The 17,646-nt window shown below is 41.0% G+C and overlaps 1 non-coding gene and 1 pseudogene across 1 annotated transcript; one reads left to right on the plus strand and one right to left on the minus strand.

Moving 5' to 3' along the window:
- The first annotated feature begins 8,596 nt into the window (after nt 1–8,596).
- Nucleotides 8,597–8,698, plus strand: LOC114235743 (U6 spliceosomal RNA). The gene has a single exon (XR_003621848.1). It is a non-coding gene; the product is annotated as a U6 spliceosomal RNA (small nuclear RNA).
- Nucleotides 8,699–13,199: 4,501 nt separating this feature from the next.
- Nucleotides 13,200–16,523, minus strand: LOC103008526 (N-alpha-acetyltransferase 40-like; annotated as a pseudogene).
- Between the last annotated feature and the right edge of the window lie 1,123 nt (nt 16,524–17,646).

A 17,646-nucleotide genomic window follows, 5' to 3' on the forward strand; every position in this document is an offset into this window, starting at 1 on the left:
GAGAAATTAAAAGCTTTACAGACAAGCAAAAGCTAAGAGAATTCAGCATCACCAAACCAGCATTACAACAAATGCTAAAGGAACTTCTCTAGGCAGGAAACAGAAGAGAAGGAAAAGACCTACAATAATAAACCCAAACCAATTAAGAAAGTGGTAATGGGAACATACATATCGATAATTACCTTAAATGTAAATGGATTAAATGCTCCCACCAAAAGACACAGACTGGCTGAATGGATACAAAAACAAGACCCATATATATGCTGTCTACAAGAGACCCACTTCAGACCTAGGGACACATACACACTGAAAGTGAGGGGATGGAAAAAGATATTCCATGCAAATGGAAATCAAAAGAAAGTTGGAGTAGCAATTCTCATATCAGACAAAATAGACTTTAAAACAAAGACTATTACAAAAGACAAAGAAGGACACTATATAATGATCAAGGGATCAATCCAAGAAGAAGATATAATAATTGTAAATATTTATGCACCCAACATAGGAACACCTCAATACATAAGGCAAATGCTAACAGCCATAAAAGGGGAAATCGACCATAACACAATCATAGTAGGGGACTTTAACACCCCACTTTCACCAATGGACAGATCATCCAAAATGAAAATAAATAAGGGAACACAAGCTTTAAATGATACATTAAACAAGATGGACTTAATTGATATTTATAGGACATTCCATCCAAAAACAACAGAATACACATTCTTCTCAAGTGCTCATGGAACATTCTCCAAGATAGATCATATCTTGGGTCACAAATCAAGGCTTGGTAAATTTAAGAAAATTGAAATCGTATCAAGTATCTTTTCTGACCACAACGCTATGAGACTAGATATCAATTACAGGGAAACATCTGTAAGAAATACAAACAAATGGAGGTTAAACAACACAGCACTTAATAACGAAGAGATCACTGAAGGAATCAAAGAGGAAATCAGAAAATACCTAGAAGCAAATGACAATGAAAACACAACGATCTAAAACCTATGGGATGCAGCAAAAGCAGTTCTAAGAGGGAAGTTTATAGCTATACAAGCCTACCTTAAGAAACAAGAAACATCTCAAATAAACAACCTAACCTTAAACCTAAAGCAATTAGAGAAAGAAGAACAAAAAACCCCCAAAGTTAGCAGAAAGAAAGAAATCATAAAGACCAGATCAGAAATAAATGAAAAAGAAATGAAGGAAACAATAGCAAAGATCAATAAAACTAAAAGCTGGTTCTTTGAGAAGATAAACAAAATTGATAAACCATTAGCCAGACTTATCAAGGAAAAAAGGGAGAAGACTCAAATCAACAGAATTAGAAATGAAAAAGGAGAAGTAACAACTGACACTACAGAAATACAAAGGATCATGAGAGATTACTACAAGCAACTATAGGCCAAAAACATGGAGAACCTGGAAGAAATGGACAAATTCTTAGAAATTCACAATCTTCTGAGACTGAACCAGGAAGAAATAGAAAATATGAACAGACCAATCACAAGCACTGAAATTGAAACTGTGATTAAAAATCTTCCAACAAACAAAAGCCCAGGACCAGATGGCTTCACAGGCGAATTCTGTCAAACATTTAGAGAAGAGCTAACACCTATCTTTCTCAAACTCTTCCAAAATATAGCAGAGGGAGGAACACTCCCAAACTCATTCTATGAGGCCACCATCACTCTGATACCAAAACCAGACAAAGATGTCACAAAGAAAGTAAACTACAGGCCAATATCACTGATGAACATAGATGCAAAAATGCTCAACAACATACTAGCAAACAGAATCCAACAGCACATTAAAAGGATCATACATTTTGATCAAGTGGGGTTTATTCCAGGAATGCAAGGATTCTTCAATATATGCAAATCAATCAACGTGATACACCATATTAACAAATTGAAGGAGAAAAACCATATGATCATCTCAATAGATGCAGAGAAAGCTTTCGACAAAATCAACACCCATTTATGATAAAAACTCTCCAGAAAGCAGGCATAGAGGGAACTTTCCTCAATATAATAAAGGCCATATATGACAAACCCACAGCCAACATCGTCCTCAAGGGTGAAAAACTGAAACCATTTCCACTAAGATCAGGAACAAGACAAGGTTGCCCACTCTCACCACTATTATTCAACATGGTTTTGGAAGTTTTAGCCACAGCAATCAGAGAAGAAAAAGAAATAAAAGGAATCCAAATTGGAAAAGAAGAAGTAAAGCTGTCACTGTTTGCGGATGATATGACACTATACATAGAGAATCCTAAAGATGCTACCAGAAAACTACTAGAGCTAATCAATGAATTTGGTAAAGTAGCAGGATACAAAATTAATGCACAGAAATCTCTTGCATTCCTATACACTAATGATGAAAAATCTGAAAGTGAAATTAAGGACACACTATCATTTACCATTGCAACCAAAAGAATAATATATCTAGGAATAAACCTACCTAAGGAGACAAAAGACCTGTAGGCAGAAAACTGTAAGACACTGATGAAAGAAATTAAAGATGATACAAATAGACGGAGAGATATACCATGTTCTTGGTTTGGAAGAATCAACATTGTGAAAATGACTATACTACCCAAAGCAATCTACACATTCGATGCAATCCCTATCAAACTACCAACAACATTTTTCACAGAACTAGAAAAAAAAATTTCACAATTTGTATGGAAACACAAAAGGTCCCAAATAGCCAAAGCAATCTTGAGAAAGAAAAACGAAGCTGGAGGAATCAGGCTCCCTGACTTCAGACTATACTACGAAGCTACAGTAATCAAGGCAGTATGGCACTGGCACAAAAACAGAAATGTAGATCAATGGAACAGGATAGAAATCCCAGAGATAAACCCACACACATACTGTCACCTTATCTTTGATAAAGGAGGCAAGAGTATACAATGGAGAAAAGACAGCCTCTTCAATAAGTAGTGCTGGGAAAACTGGACAGCTCCATGTAAAAGACACCATACACAAAAATAAACTCAAAATGTATTAAAGACCTAAATGTAAGGCCAGACACCATCAAACTCTTAGAGGAAAACATAGGCAGAACACTCTATGACATAAATCACAGCAAGATCCTTTTTGACCCACCTCCTAGAGAAACGGAAATAAAAACAAAAATAAACAAATGAGACCTAATGAAACTTAAAAGCTTTTGCACAGCAAAGGAAACCATAAACAAGACTAAAAGACAACCCTCAGAATGGGAGAAAATATTTGCAAATGAAGCAACTGACAAAGGATTAATCTCCAAAACATACAAGCAACTCATGCAGCTCAATATCAAGAAAACAACCCCAATCCAAAAATGGGCAGAAGACCTAAATAGACATCTCTCCAAAGAAGATATACAGATTGCCAACAAACACATGAAAGAATGTTCAACATCATTAATCATTAGAGAAATGCAAATCAAAACTACAATGAGATATCATCTCACACCGGTCAGAATGGGCATCATCAAAAAATCTACAAACAATAAAGTCTGGAGAAGGTGTGGAGAAAAGGGAACCCTCTTGCACTGTTGGTGGGAATGTAAATTGATACAGCCACTATGGGGAACAGTATGGAGGTTTCTTAAAAAACTAAAAATAGAACTACCATGTGACCCAGCAATCCCATTACTGGGCATATACCCTGAGAAAACCATAATTCAAAAAGAGACATGCACCACAATGTTCATTTCAGCACTGTTTACAATAGCCAGGACATGGAAGCAACCTAAGTGTCCATCAACAAGTGAATGGATAAAGATGTGGCACATATATACAATGGAATATTACTCAGCCATAAAAAGAAATGAAATTGAGTTATTTGTAGTGAGGTGGATGGACCTAGAGTCTGTCACACAGAGTGAAGTAAGTCAGAAAGAGAAAAACAAATACTGTATGCTAACGCATATATATGGAATCTAAAAAAAAAAAAACGGTACTGATGAGCCTATTTGCAGGGCAGAAATAAAGAGGTAGACATAGAGAATGGACTTGATGACATGGGGTGGGAGGGCAAAGCTGGGGCAAATGAGAGTAGCACTGACATATATACACTAATGAATGTAAAATAGTTGGCTGGTGGGAAGCAGCAGCATAGCACAGGGAGATCAGCTCGGTGCTTTGCGATGACCTAGAGGGGTGGGATAGGGAGGATGGGAGGGAGGCTCAAGAGGGAGGGGATATGGGGACATGTGTATGTATATGGCTGATTTGCCTTGTTGTGCAACAGAAACTAGCATAGTATTGTGAAGCAATTATACTCCAATAAAGATCTATTAAAAAATAGTAAAAAAAAAAAATTCTGTGTAGCATATTTGAAGGTTGCTAAGAGAGGAGATCCTAATAGTCCTCATGTGAAGAAAGAAAATTTTAACTATGTGTAGTGACAGATGTTGACTACACTTATGGTGATCATTTCGAAATATATACAGATATTATATCATTGTGTTGTACACCTGAAATTAATATAATGTTTTATGTCAATTATACCTCAATAAATTTTTTAAGATAATAACTTAAAAAAAATAAAAATATATATCCCATTATATGTGAGAGCTAATAAATGCAAAACTGGCAGATACCTCAATTCAGTGAGAAAGGATGAATTATTTAATAAATGTTGCTGGCACAACTGTCTATTAACATAAAAAATAAGCTTGTGGGACTTCCCTCGTGGTCCAGTGGTTAAGACTCTGTGCTCCTGATGCAGGGGACCAGGGTTCGATCCCTGGTTAGGGAACTAGATCCCGCATGCCACAGCTAAGAGCCCACATGCCACAACTAAAAGAGCTCGCATGATGCAACTAAAGATCCCACGTGACACAACTAAGACTCAGGGCAGCCAAATAAAGAAATATTAAAAATAAACTTGTACTCCTACCTTTATCTACATCTTAAATCAAAAGAAAAAAATTTCAAACGGGTTAAAATTTTAATGTAAAAATATTAATATATTATAACAAAATCTAGGTGTCTATATGGAATATCTAGGGGCTGGAGACACCTTACCCATGACTGCAAATCTAGAAACTGTTAAAGAAAAGTTTGATTATGTACATATGGCAAAAGATATTATAAACTAAGTCAAAATGCAAATGAAAGCCATGGGAAAATATATGTAATACAGAGAACAGACAGATGTTTAATATTTAAAATATTCAAAGACCTCTTGCAAATTGAGACAAGTTGCCAAAAGACTCCAGTAGAGATATAATCAAAAAGCATGAACAAACAATTCACAGAAGAGAAAATTCAGATAGGTAGCAAACATATGAATATTCTCAAACTCACTAGTGATCTGGAGATGCAAATTTAAGTAACCCCAAGATGTCATTTTATAACTCTCAGACAGATGGAAATTGAAAAGCCCAACAATACCAATTGCTGGTGGGAATGCAGGGCAAAGGGTTCCCTCATTTACTGCAGGTGAAAATATGCGTTGTTATAGCCTTTTGGTAATATAGCATCTGGCAACAGTATTAAAATTATAAATACAAATACACTCTGACCCAGAAATTTCACTCCCAGGAATCTATCCTGTATAAATAAGATGGGGGAATTTTATGCAGCCAGTACAAAGAATCTACCTACTAGGACCTACCTATTCCAGTTCATTTGGAGGGATTATCAAGAGGTAACATGATTGAGAAAAGAGTGCATAAAATAATCCAGTTTTTATAAAACAAACAATTACAAACTCCTACATGTGTATATGATTAATAGATTTCTCATATGCTTGTGTGAGAAGGAAGAAAATTACGGTAGACTGTTAACATGGGCTAAGGTGAAAAAGGGGGAAGGTGAGGGAGGGGGAGCTAGCAAAGAAGAAAAAGAAGGAAAACATGAATATACAATAAAAGTATGTCGATACAGTCACATTTGTGCATTTAAGCACATTTCTATATATTTATTTTTAAAAGTGAAATAAAATGAAATCAAATATGATGAATAAAATAAGATGAAATATATGGAATTATCCCTTCCACACTCTTCCCCCTTCTCCCACCAATTATCTTCATTTTGATTTGCTTATGTAAATAACGATTCTATTTCACAGCTTGGTAGTTGCCCAGCCTGGAAATGGGAGTGGTAGTTGTGATGCTGGGCGTGGGGCTGGGGGAATTCATCTGTCACATATGATTGAGACCAGCGTTATGAATAAAGCATAGTCTGTGCTGGTTTAGACTAGGGCCATGTGGTAGGTTTTCCTCAGTGTTCCTATAATCTGGTCTGAATAATGAGTAAAAATTAGCCTAAATTGTGCCCTTATTAAACCGGTGCCTTTTTTTCTGAATCCTATTAGAGAATTTCTATCCCATCACACTACATGGAACTTTCAATATGTACTCCCATTTCACTCAGCAAGTCGATACACATTTCCTTAGCCCCTACTCCATCAAACACTGGGCTAGGCACTATGATTTGTATAAAGATAAATGATGCCTGCTGGCAGTTCTCAAAGCGATTGTGGTTTGTGGTGAGAGACGAACATTTAACATTTAAGATTAAATGGGTAAGTGCTAGAACAGAGGTATCAACAAAGTGGTGGGAAGTGGAGGAGAGAGAGAGATCAGGGAACACTTTCAGAACAAGGGCAGCTGAGGGAACAACACGGGCAAGGCTTGGAGTCATCACAGTACCTCATGGCCTTGGGATACCAGAAGCAGTCTAATGTGTCTGGGTACAGAGCATGTGGACAGGTGAGGATTGCAGAATGGTTTGAGATCAGGTCATGGACAGTCTTCAATTCCATGCTAAGGATTTAGAACAGGGCATGATATGATCTGACATGGCATTTTAGGAAGAATAGAGGCTGGAGGCAAGTGAGGCTTGAACTTATGCAGCAGTCTCTGTGAAGGGCAGGAGAGGTGATGAGACCCTGGACCAGGGCTGGGGAAATAGAAATGGAATAGGTAGTAAGAGGTGGGTAAGTGGGATTTCAAGATGACTTAAAATAATTTGACATGTTACTGAACAAAGGGATAAAGAGAGGTATTGTTGAAAGTGATTGAGATTTTTGGTCTGAGTGAGTGGAAGGAGGCTGATGTTACTATTTATGGGAAGGAAGAGGAGCAGATTTACAAAAAAGAAGGAGTTTTATGTGAGGTGCCAGTGGGGTAATCATTCATTCATTCTTTCATTCATTCCATTCAACAGGTAATATTGGGTGCCTACTTTGCACCACTGTTGTAAGCACCAGGGATGTAGAATTGAACACATTAGACAAAAAAATTCCTGCCCTCGGAAGCTAGCATGGAGAGATAGACAATAGACAAATAAGCAATACATAAATTTTAGAAGTGTTAATTGCTATGGAGAAGAGTAAGGCAGGGAGAGGGAACAGGGAATACAGGGGTCTAGCGTAGTTTGTGTTGCAGTTTTAAAGAGGGTGGTCAGGAAGCTCTCGTTGACACTAGATAAAGACATGAAGGAGGCAAGGGAGCAAGCCATGCATATGCAGGGGAACAGTGTTCCAGCCAGAGGAAACGGCGGATGCAAAGGCCTGCAGGTGGGAATGTGCCTGGCATACTCAAAGGACAACGACGAGACTAGTCTAGGCCATTCTAATGACTTTGAAAAGAAACTAGTAAACACATTGATAAATGAAGATGTCAGACACAGTGATGGAAAAAACTGCCTAGAATTCAAGCGAAATGTGAGCTGGTAATACAGATGAGGGATCAAATCCATAGACATGATGGCTGAAGCCAAGAGAATAGGGAGAGAGAAAAAGAAAGGTGAGTGAAGGACAAATACTTCAGAGGTCCCAATTGTAAGATGTGAGCAGAGGCAGAGGAACCAGTGAAGAATGCTGAGAAGGAGTAGAGATATTGGGATATTGCCATGAAGACTTTGTATGAAATTCTACGAGCAGAACACATATAAATTTCTTTACTTAATGAATTCATAAGCAATGATTATTAACAATAATAGTGTATTCAAAATTATCCTGGAAAATATCCTATCCTATAGATTAAAATATCCTATCCTATCCTAATTAGAGAAAGCTTTGCCAGAATACTAAGTCCAGCCTTGGCAAAGATTCCATCTCCCTGTAATTTCTTTAGATTCCCTATGTTTTCCTTTTGTGTCTCATATTACTAGCTTTGAAAACAGGAGAATTAAGTTATTCTGCTTACCAGGTAAGCGTTACTAGGTTTTGTGTGGTTGCTGGGTGGCAAGCTCTGTGGCATAGATTTCTACTCATAAACTAAGTTTGTCAAAAGCATGGAGAATATCCACCTCTTTACAGGAGCTCTATTTCACCAACCTGTTCTTCTTTTCTCTTGCTCACTCAACTACATCAAAGCACCTGAGTGAACTCTCATGTATCATGATCAATAATCTCTTACTTGCTCCTGGGAACAACATATTATTTTTTGTTTGTTCCTGGGCATTTTTCATATGCAATAAACCCAGCTGACATACGTATCCATTGATTAAGAGTGTTGAAGCTTAATGACTGAAGGCAGGTAAAGAAAATATTGCTAGGGGTCAGGTCTAATATATTGCATGGGTTTATTTGTAGTGCCAATCAACCGTTTTTGGTCTCTCTTTATCGGCCAAGTGTGAATTACAGTGCTCACTTCTGTAGCACGTACACTAAAATTGAAACGATACAGAGAAGATTAGCATGGCCCCTGACCATACGCAATGCACTCCACGAATATGCAAATTTGTGAAGTGTTCCTTATTTTTAAAAAAAGTGAGTTACAGCCACAAAACCTAGGATCTTCTAGTTTCCTCATTGCTACTTCTTTTGTTAAGAGGAAGGTACTGGCTAAAAATGAAGTTATTGGCAAAACCCTTCTTTGGTCCAAATCCTGTCTTCATTATTTATAAACTACACAATCACGGGCAAGTTATCTTTTCTCCTTAACTTCATTTTTTATTTTTATTTTTTTGGCTGCATCAGTTCTTCATTGTGGCATGCAGGATCTTTGTTGTGGCGTGCGGGCTCTTCGTTGCAGCGCGTGGGCTTCTCTCTAGTTGCGGCGTGCGGGATTTTTCTCTCTAGTTGTGGTGCGCAGGCTCCAGGGTGCATTGGCTCTGTAGTTTGCAGCACGTGGGCTCTCTAGTTGAGGCACGCGGGCTTAGTAGTTGTGGTGCGAGGTCTTAGTTGCCCCGTGGTATGTGGCATTTTAGTTCCCTGTCCTGGGATTGAACCTACGTCCCCTGCATTGGAAGGCTGATTGTTTACCACTGGACCACCGGGAAGTCCCTCCTTAACTTCAGTTTTCTCATCTATCTTGCACAGTTGTTTGTGAAGATTAAGTTAGGTAAGGCATGTGGAATATATAATACAGGGTCAATAGCGATTCAAAGTTTGGAAAAGGTTATGCTTGCTGTCATAAACTCACACCCACCAAAAAGAAAGCCCCACAGAGTTGCTTTACCGTCAGCCTAGTTACTGGATTCTGAATAAAGGGGTTATAATTACGTATTACTTGTTAAGTGTCTTGAGGGATTGTGTTTGCATATGTACAATGTAAACCACAGAAACCCCAGGCTGCACAGACTAAGCCTTCTCTTTTTCCTCTAGCTCTGAAACATTTTCTCTCAGAAGGAGGTTCATTGGATTATTTATTTTTATCATGTGAACCCAAGCCTGTGATCATGTAAGGCCCAGTTCACCATCTAAATGACAGGAAGTTATAGTGTTTCAACCGTAGAAAAGCTAGAGCATAATTTTCAACAAACTTCCTCTTGCAAGTCTCGGTACTGGTTTCTTATAATCATGAAATTAATCTTAGTCTGTTCTCTCCCAGGATCTAATAAGCTATTAAATAATATCTAATCATTAGATGATGGGGTGAGCATTTTTATTAAGCACATGCCCTTCAATATTCCCTCTATTTTTTCCTCAATGACCTTTCATCATCCAGCACACAAGCAAGATAATTACTGTTTTAATATAAAGATTTGAGTCTGTTCAACTTGAGAATGTTAATTCTGTATTTACTCCACCAAGCTTCTAGTTTTCAAAAAAAACAAATGACTGGCTTGTAGTCAGAAACTTCTTGTATCTAAGTGACTTGCCTATCAGACACCTGCTTTTTAAAGGGAGTGTTTCTTACTTCAGTTCATTTTGGCATTACATGAACAGTTTCTGAAACCCTGGTGGAAATATATCCTTCAGAGGAGAGGTCCAGTATTTCACTCCAGATTCCACTGAGAATATTAAATTTCTTTTTTTTTCAGCTGAACAAAGTATCTTTTATTTGTGACATACGAGTACAACCAATGAGGGAATTCCTGGCAATCCAGTGGTTAGGATTCCACGCTCTCACTGCTGAGAGCTCGGGTTCAATCCCTGGTCAGGGAACTAACTAAAATCCCACAAGCCACACGGGGCAGCCCAAACAAACAAACAAACAAAGAAAAAACAAAAAAAACCCCCAGGAAAACAAAAACGAAAAACCCCAAAAACCAAATACAGGACTTCCCTAGTGGCGCAGTGGTTACGAATCCGCCTACCAATGCAGGGGACACGGGTTCGAGGCCTGGTCCGGGAAGATCCCACATGCCGCGGAGCAACTAAGCCCGTGAGCCACAACTACTGAGCGTGCGCTCTAGAGCCCGTGCTCCGCAACAATAAAAGCCACCGCAATGAGAAGCCCGCGCACCACACAGAAGAGTAGCCCCTGCTCACCGCAACTAGAGAAAGCCCGCGAGCAGCAACGAAGACCCAATGCAGCCAAAAATAAATAAATAAATAGATGAAAACAAACAAACAAACAAAAAACAAATATAACCAATGCAAAAAGAGGTCACTTTTCCCCTTTGCTTCCAGTGATAACAAGTTGCTAAAGAAAAAAATATATATATCAAGAAGGAGTTTATCTTCAAAGTTTCCTCTAAAAAAAACAAACCAGGAAGGGTTAAAAAAAGAACCATAAACATGTCATACACACATCTATCTGACATCAATGAAAATAACCTGAAATACGGTAGATACAACTAAAAAAAAATCTCAAAATTAATATTTTAACATCCCTCAAAGAAACAAACAAAAAAGCCTGGTACAAAAGGCCTGCTATGTTTCTCAAAACCAAGACATTGGGGAAATGGAGAAAGATTGATAGTTGAGAACTGAATGGGCTCAAAACCAACAACAGGGTGACCCGCAGGTCTCAGGCAGCCCCTCCCCCGACAGCAGCCCTTGGCGGCAGCTGGACCAGCAGGGTCCAGCACAAAGCGCCCATCTACCAGCGGGCTCGCTGCCAGGTATCCAGGGAGCAGAAAGAGAGAACATACACTGAACTCACCTTATGTGGGATTTACGCTGGGGTCCCTTTTGGACACCTTTAGTGGGAGGCATCAGAAATCCATGATCTCTAAAAAAAAAAAAGTTTACTTTAATAAACTTGTTTTGGTTTCTAAAGGAAAATAAAAAAAAGAAATCCATGATCTAATACAGTAAATATTTATCACCCTGAGTCCTTTGAGACACAGCAGGGATCAGAGGAAAATCTTTTCCTAAATATGCTTCTGTCATTCTTGGAATGAGCCCTCCAATCCCCTCCCAGCCATTAAAACTCTCCCCCTTGGGTAAAATCCCCTGGGAGCCAGCAGGGTAGGGGCAAAGGTGGGCTTATTCCTGTGTAAAGCTGCAAGGCCACGTCCACTGCTGGCTAGTCAAGAGCAACGCACAGCGCAGGGCTGGGCCGGGGGAAGGAGGCCGTGTGTACAGGCCCCCCTGCACAGGCGGGAACGGGGGTGGGTGTGGAGGAGGCGAGGCGGGGGGGGGGCGGAGGGGGGGGAGAAGCAGGAACAGCTCCCGAGAGATCTGCCAGCACGGGCGGCCCGAGTCAGGGCAGAGGGTGGGACGTGAGCAGACAGCGGTCAGAAGGACGGACAGGCCTCCTCGCGAGCAACCTCACGAAGGCAGAACCTTTGGGACACTCCCTAAAGCAGAGCTCAAGGTTGTCCAAGGGAAAGCGTTAGGTGCTTCTTCCTGGATAAGGATTTGGTCATTTTCTTCCCTGGAAGGGGAACAAGGGAAGAGATCGCCCTAGAGATCAGGGTGAGTTTGAACTCTCTCTATCCAACGAGAGGAGATGAAGACCTTCTCCTGGCTGCCACCTGCTGTCACAGGTGATACCGGAGAGAAAAGCAGCTGTCTGGCCACTGAGAGGCGTTCCCGCTGCACCCTGCGCTGCCGGCCAGGGCAGTGGCACTGGTGGCTCTGTGTGGCAGCGAGGGGCCAGGCTGGGGAGTGCGGGCAGAGGGGCCCGCTGCTGGCTGGGGGCTAAGCAGGCGGGGGGATGGGCGGGGCGGTGGGGAGGGATACCCACCTTCAGAGAGCTATCAGCGCCAAGATAGGAGAGGAAACAGCACTAAACATGCCAGGAAAGAGGGGACATTTTGGGGGAAGACGAGGGGCTCCCTGATGTTATTCTCCCCTTGAGAGTAAGAACTTGTGTATCTGGGGTGGCGTGAGAGGCAGGAGCAGAAACAGTGGTGAGAGGTGACGGAGAAGAGCAGGCAGAGCCTCCGGCTTTTTTCTGTGAAAGAAAAACTCGAGTCACTGCCATGAGATCAAGAGATTAAGGTCAGGATGTGGCGAAGTCCAAAAGCCCGGAGAAGCCAGAGTCCCCGTGGTAGGCCCCAATCACACCTGTTCCTGGTCCTCTCAGCCCCTCACTGGCAGCAATGGAGTGAGGGAGACAGCCTTCCTCCCAGAGTCGTCTGGTCCCCTGCCACAGCTCTGCTCTAACTGTGGATCCATAAAAGCACAGCCATAAGGAGCTCCCTCGCTTCTTTGTGTCGCGGCACCAAAGACCTTCCCAAGGTCTCCATCCGAGCATCCCATCCACGAAACGGGAGGCTTTCCGAAGCCTCTCTCCACGCCCAAACGCCCAAATCTACACCGAGTCCATTTCTCTTTGGGAAGCAGCCAGACCCTGACCCAGGGCTCCAGAACTTTCAGAAAGGTGGGTATAAACACTCCATTGTCCAACTGTGAGCGTGTGGTAGTGATAGTGGTGCCGGTAGGCGCCTCTGGCATTCCGCTGGAGGAAAGTCGAGGAACGCTACGCGGAAGGATTCTCACTCTCGCGAGAGCCGAGAGCCGAGTGAGCGGGCGGCAACTATGAGAGCATGCGCCCTGTGCCCAGGCATCCGCCGGCTCTTCCCACAGCATCCTCTACCCTCTGCTCCGTCCTGGCCTCCTGCTCTTCTAGGAGAGAGCGGGAGGGGCAGCGTGGCCCTCTCCTTCCCAAGGTTCTGTGCTCTCAGGGTGCAGCCTGGCACGGGGAGGGCTGAGGAGGCCACAGCTCTGAGGGCACCTGGTAAGCAGCGTGAGACCAGGGAGAGGACAGGCCTGAGAGAAGTGTTCTGGCTTGGGAGTGCAGGGACAGCAGCCACCAGAGTGACCGCCCGCGTGGGAGTGCTGGCTGTCCCCACACTTCGTCCTACGGCTCAGGACCCCATTGGAGCAGCACCCGGACACGCTTGGGGGAGAGTCGTCGATTTCACATTGCAGCGCTTCTCTGAAGAACCTGTAGGCGCCACGATTGTGCTTACATACAGCTAACATAACTCTCTTCCTCTGTGTGCTGCTGGCCGTGATCTGCTGGATTGTATGAGGAGCTTGCCCAGGCTTTTCCGCCGCACCTTGCTCTCCATCTGGACTTCGTAGTGGTACAGGACTTCGTCCCTGCACACCACGTCAAACCGGAAGAGAGGAAAGGCGACATGGACCGAGCTGTTGTTCCTCAGTGATGAGAGGTAATCCATCATTTCCTCGTGTTTCTCTCGGTCCTTGCAGCCCCAGTCGTGTCGCTCATACATGGTTTACGTGTTGGTCAGGTCGAACCAAACAGTGACTGGCTCCAGGCCAGACACTCGCTTACATTCAATGAAGACATTTAACCCATTCCCATCATATTTCTCCAACACTGGGAAAGCCTGTAAAGGGTCTCCAAGCCTAGTCTCTTAAAGCTCTTTTGTCTTTTAATTGCCCCAAATGCAACAAGCATAAAAACGGCAGGAAAGAAAACTTAGAAATAACACCATCTGAAGATTTCACTCTGAAAATGTTAAAAGGATTCCTCCCCCAGCCTGTTTGTTTGCAATGAGTCTCCACTTTAGTTGTCAGTGTTTTTAACATCCAAGAATCTTATTGTTTTTTTTTTTTTAATTTTAACCGTTTTTTTTTTTTTTGGTTTTAACCATTTTTTAATTTGAAGTATAATTGATCAGTTGTCAGTTTTTGCCTCCTCACTGATTGATGAGAAAAATAATTCAGTACGAGTTTTGGTATGCAGGTGGATTTCAGTCTGGAAATTTATGGGGAAGTCTATCCAAATGTCCTAAAGTTAAGCAAGAATAGTCATTAAATATGCAAAAATAAAAATATCATGTGATAGGAATCAGAAAAAAATAGATGCCATAATAATTGTAGCTATAATAGCATTAAAATAATGATTTTTGTCAGTGACATAAACCAACGGTTTATTTTGGATGGGCTACAACTTAGTTTTATGGTTCTCCCTTGTTCAATTTTGGACTCTCTAGTACAAAAACTACAGATATCTGGGGGCTTTGATCCATGATGAAGCCAAATAACTGTCCAATTTATGTTGAGATGGATTGAAATTTGAATACTATTTTTGTGGCTATAGTATGCCACCTGCTTGGTGTATTAAAAAAAAAAAGAGAAAAACTCTTGTTCTGCTTGAAAGCTTTCATTGTTTCACTACATTTCAAGTAACTGCGAGTAAAAGATGCTGGACTTTGGTGCTTGTATTTCAGCCATCAGTGTATTTCAGCCATTTGGAATACATTGCAGAGATAGGACAGCTGAATATTAGTAAAACCCAGCTGGTGAAAATTATTGCACTCCCATTCTCCCATTTATGAGACAATCTCTTAAATCTCTGAATTGGTTTCCAGACTGCAATCCCATAATCCCATTGTGTTCAGGAAAAAATGAAAGATCTAGCAATGGCCAATTTAAAAAAGGGATCATTGGAGTTGAAGGCAAGGGGTGAGGAAAATGGTAGGCTATTATTTGAAATCTCATGGTGTGTCAGTTAGCTCTTACTGAATAACAAATCACCCCAAAACTTAGTGGTTTAAGACAACAGCCATTTAATTGATCCTTGTTTCTTTGCATCGGGAGTTGGAATGCACAGGGTGATTCTTCTGGTTTAGGCTGGCTCTCATTTACTGGCAGATAAAAGACTGCAGTTAGCTGTTGGTCAGCTCTGCTTCCGGGGGTGGGGGTAGCTCTTGGCTTGGGTGGCAAGGCTGACTGGACCACATGCCTTTCATCATCAATAGGCTCGTTTGGGCTTCTTCATGTGGTGGTGGTGGTGGTGGTGGTGGTGGTGGTGGTCTGAGGGGAAGCCCCAAAGCACAAGTGTTTTTCAGTCCTTGCATCATGTTTGCTAGCATCCCATTGGTTAAACATGTCCCATGGCCAAGTTCAGAGTCAAGTTTGAGGGCGCTCAAACCTCCATGACAAAGGGGGTATGAATCCAAAGAGATGAAGCATGTGTGGCCAACTTTTCCCAACCTACCACATATGGTTTATTGAGTAAGATCAACCATTGAATTACGTGGGGAATCCTGATTGTATAATTTTGGCACAACTCAAAATCTGCCATGTAAAAAAATATTTTGGAGATTTGGTCAAAGACAGGATATGTTCAGCTAAAATTAATACTTTGTCCAAAAACTTTTGGGAACGTCATTTGGCTGATCAGACATCATGAAATTCAGTCAGAAGGGGTTATGAGCTCTCTCTGCTCAGAGTCACTGTAGTCTGTATTAGAAAATGCTGAGAATTGTTGCTTGGGTTCTAGAATGGCTATCTTAGATAATTCAGTGCAACCCATCCTATCCTTTTGTGTCTAAAATTTTAGTAAAAGTATGTATTTTTAGCTTATATGCTTAACGTGTGTATAATTATAGCACGGATGACTTTTAGTGAAGCGGTAGTCGTAAAGGCAAGCTAGAATACAATATTGCAGTTCTAAAGGGTTGAGAATTATTGATTCAGAGAGCTGAAAGAGGCATTTTTCCATCACTGCCTAATATTAGGGTGAGGCCAGAGTGTGACCCCTATCACTCACTTTTGGAAAGGGGCAGAAACTGCTCCTAGGTGATAGGATTCATCTAAAAAATAAAATACAATTATATTCCCCACCCCATCTATTCTAGCCCACTCTACCCAAAACTTTGCTTTAGTGTTTCAGGAAGTTCAAGAGGTTTGAATTTATTTGGTTTTAAGAAAAGAAACTAATTTAGTTCTTATCATCTAAATAATTAGCACCAATGTACATAAACTAAAGTTAAATTGTTTTCCCGCTTAGTATGTCAAATAAGAGCTTTCTTTTCTGCATTAAAGCTTCCCTAAGTGACTCTCTCTTTGACTACTGCCCAGTGACTCTTTCCATCTCTTTTAAGGAATTTGTCAATTTTCAACCCTCTTTTTATGTTTCTCTCTTGCTGTCACATACCTGTTGCTCCAGAATTGGTTTGTGATGTCAAGCATGAATAGAATGCTAGATGCAGCACAGCCTCAGTAATTAGCATTACTTCGGAGGATTGATTTGAAGCAGTGAAAGGTTTGAACTCAAGCTACTCTGAAGAAACAAAAATTTATCGAATGATGTTTCCACACTCTGTTGAGCTCTTTGGATGTTTAAAAAAACAGTGAAAGCCAGCGGTACCTGACTTGAAGGAATTGACGCTCCATTTCAAGACCTGCTTATGAAAAGAAAAAAAAAGAGACTAGGAAGAAAAGCTGTACTGCATAGCTAGAGTGGGTGGAATGGATCTTGAAATTCAGAGATGAGCAACTCCATAAAAATTACTAGGAAAATTAGTCTTTCTTCAAGGAAGTGGGACTTGAGTGAAACTTAAAGGAAGTGGAAATTCTCAACATGAAAGTGACTGAGGCATTGAGACCCTAAATCATAGCTGTTGGAGCCCTAAGGTTGGGAAGCATCTCTGTTTCCTAGATTCTGCTTTTAGAATTCATTCCAAGGTCCTGAAGCACCAAGGACAGAAGGGGCAAGCCAGCCCTGCAAGCCAGGGTCAAATTAGCATGGGATGTCCAAGGGCTAGAAGAAGAGTAGCCTGACTGAAGAAGAGGTTATACTGGGGAATAATTGGAGCCAGTGCTGGGTACATAAACAGAGCTGGATTAAGGAGGGCCTTGATTATCCATGAGGATCTTGAGTGTGATTTGTATACATTAGAGACAGAAATGTTTGAAAAGAAATATATATATATATATATATATTTAATGTTAAATATATATTTAGTATTAGCGCACTGAACTTATAGTTATTTGACTGAAGATGGGCAAGGAGTACCTGAAGGGGGAGCCCACAAACTGCTTTTACAACCAGATAACGGTAATTAGTAACCAGCTCATTATTTATATACCAATGGCAGCAGTTGAAATTTTTTCTCTATTGGTTCCCCAATTCTGCAATCTTGTTAATACTTGCAATTGCCTCAGTAGTACTTTTTGCATATATGGTACCACTGGAAGCTTCAGATTCCCCAGTCCAAACAACGCCAACTTCAAATTAGTGGTATCTAACTCAATAAAGTGTTACGTATGTTGAATGGTTATCTTAGAACTCTGAAGAGCTAGACAATAGAAA

The sequence above is a fragment of the Balaenoptera acutorostrata genome, chromosome 14 (genome assembly GCF_949987535.1).
Source record: "Balaenoptera acutorostrata chromosome 14, mBalAcu1.1, whole genome shotgun sequence".
NCBI lineage: Eukaryota > Metazoa > Chordata > Mammalia > Artiodactyla > Balaenopteridae > Balaenoptera > Balaenoptera acutorostrata.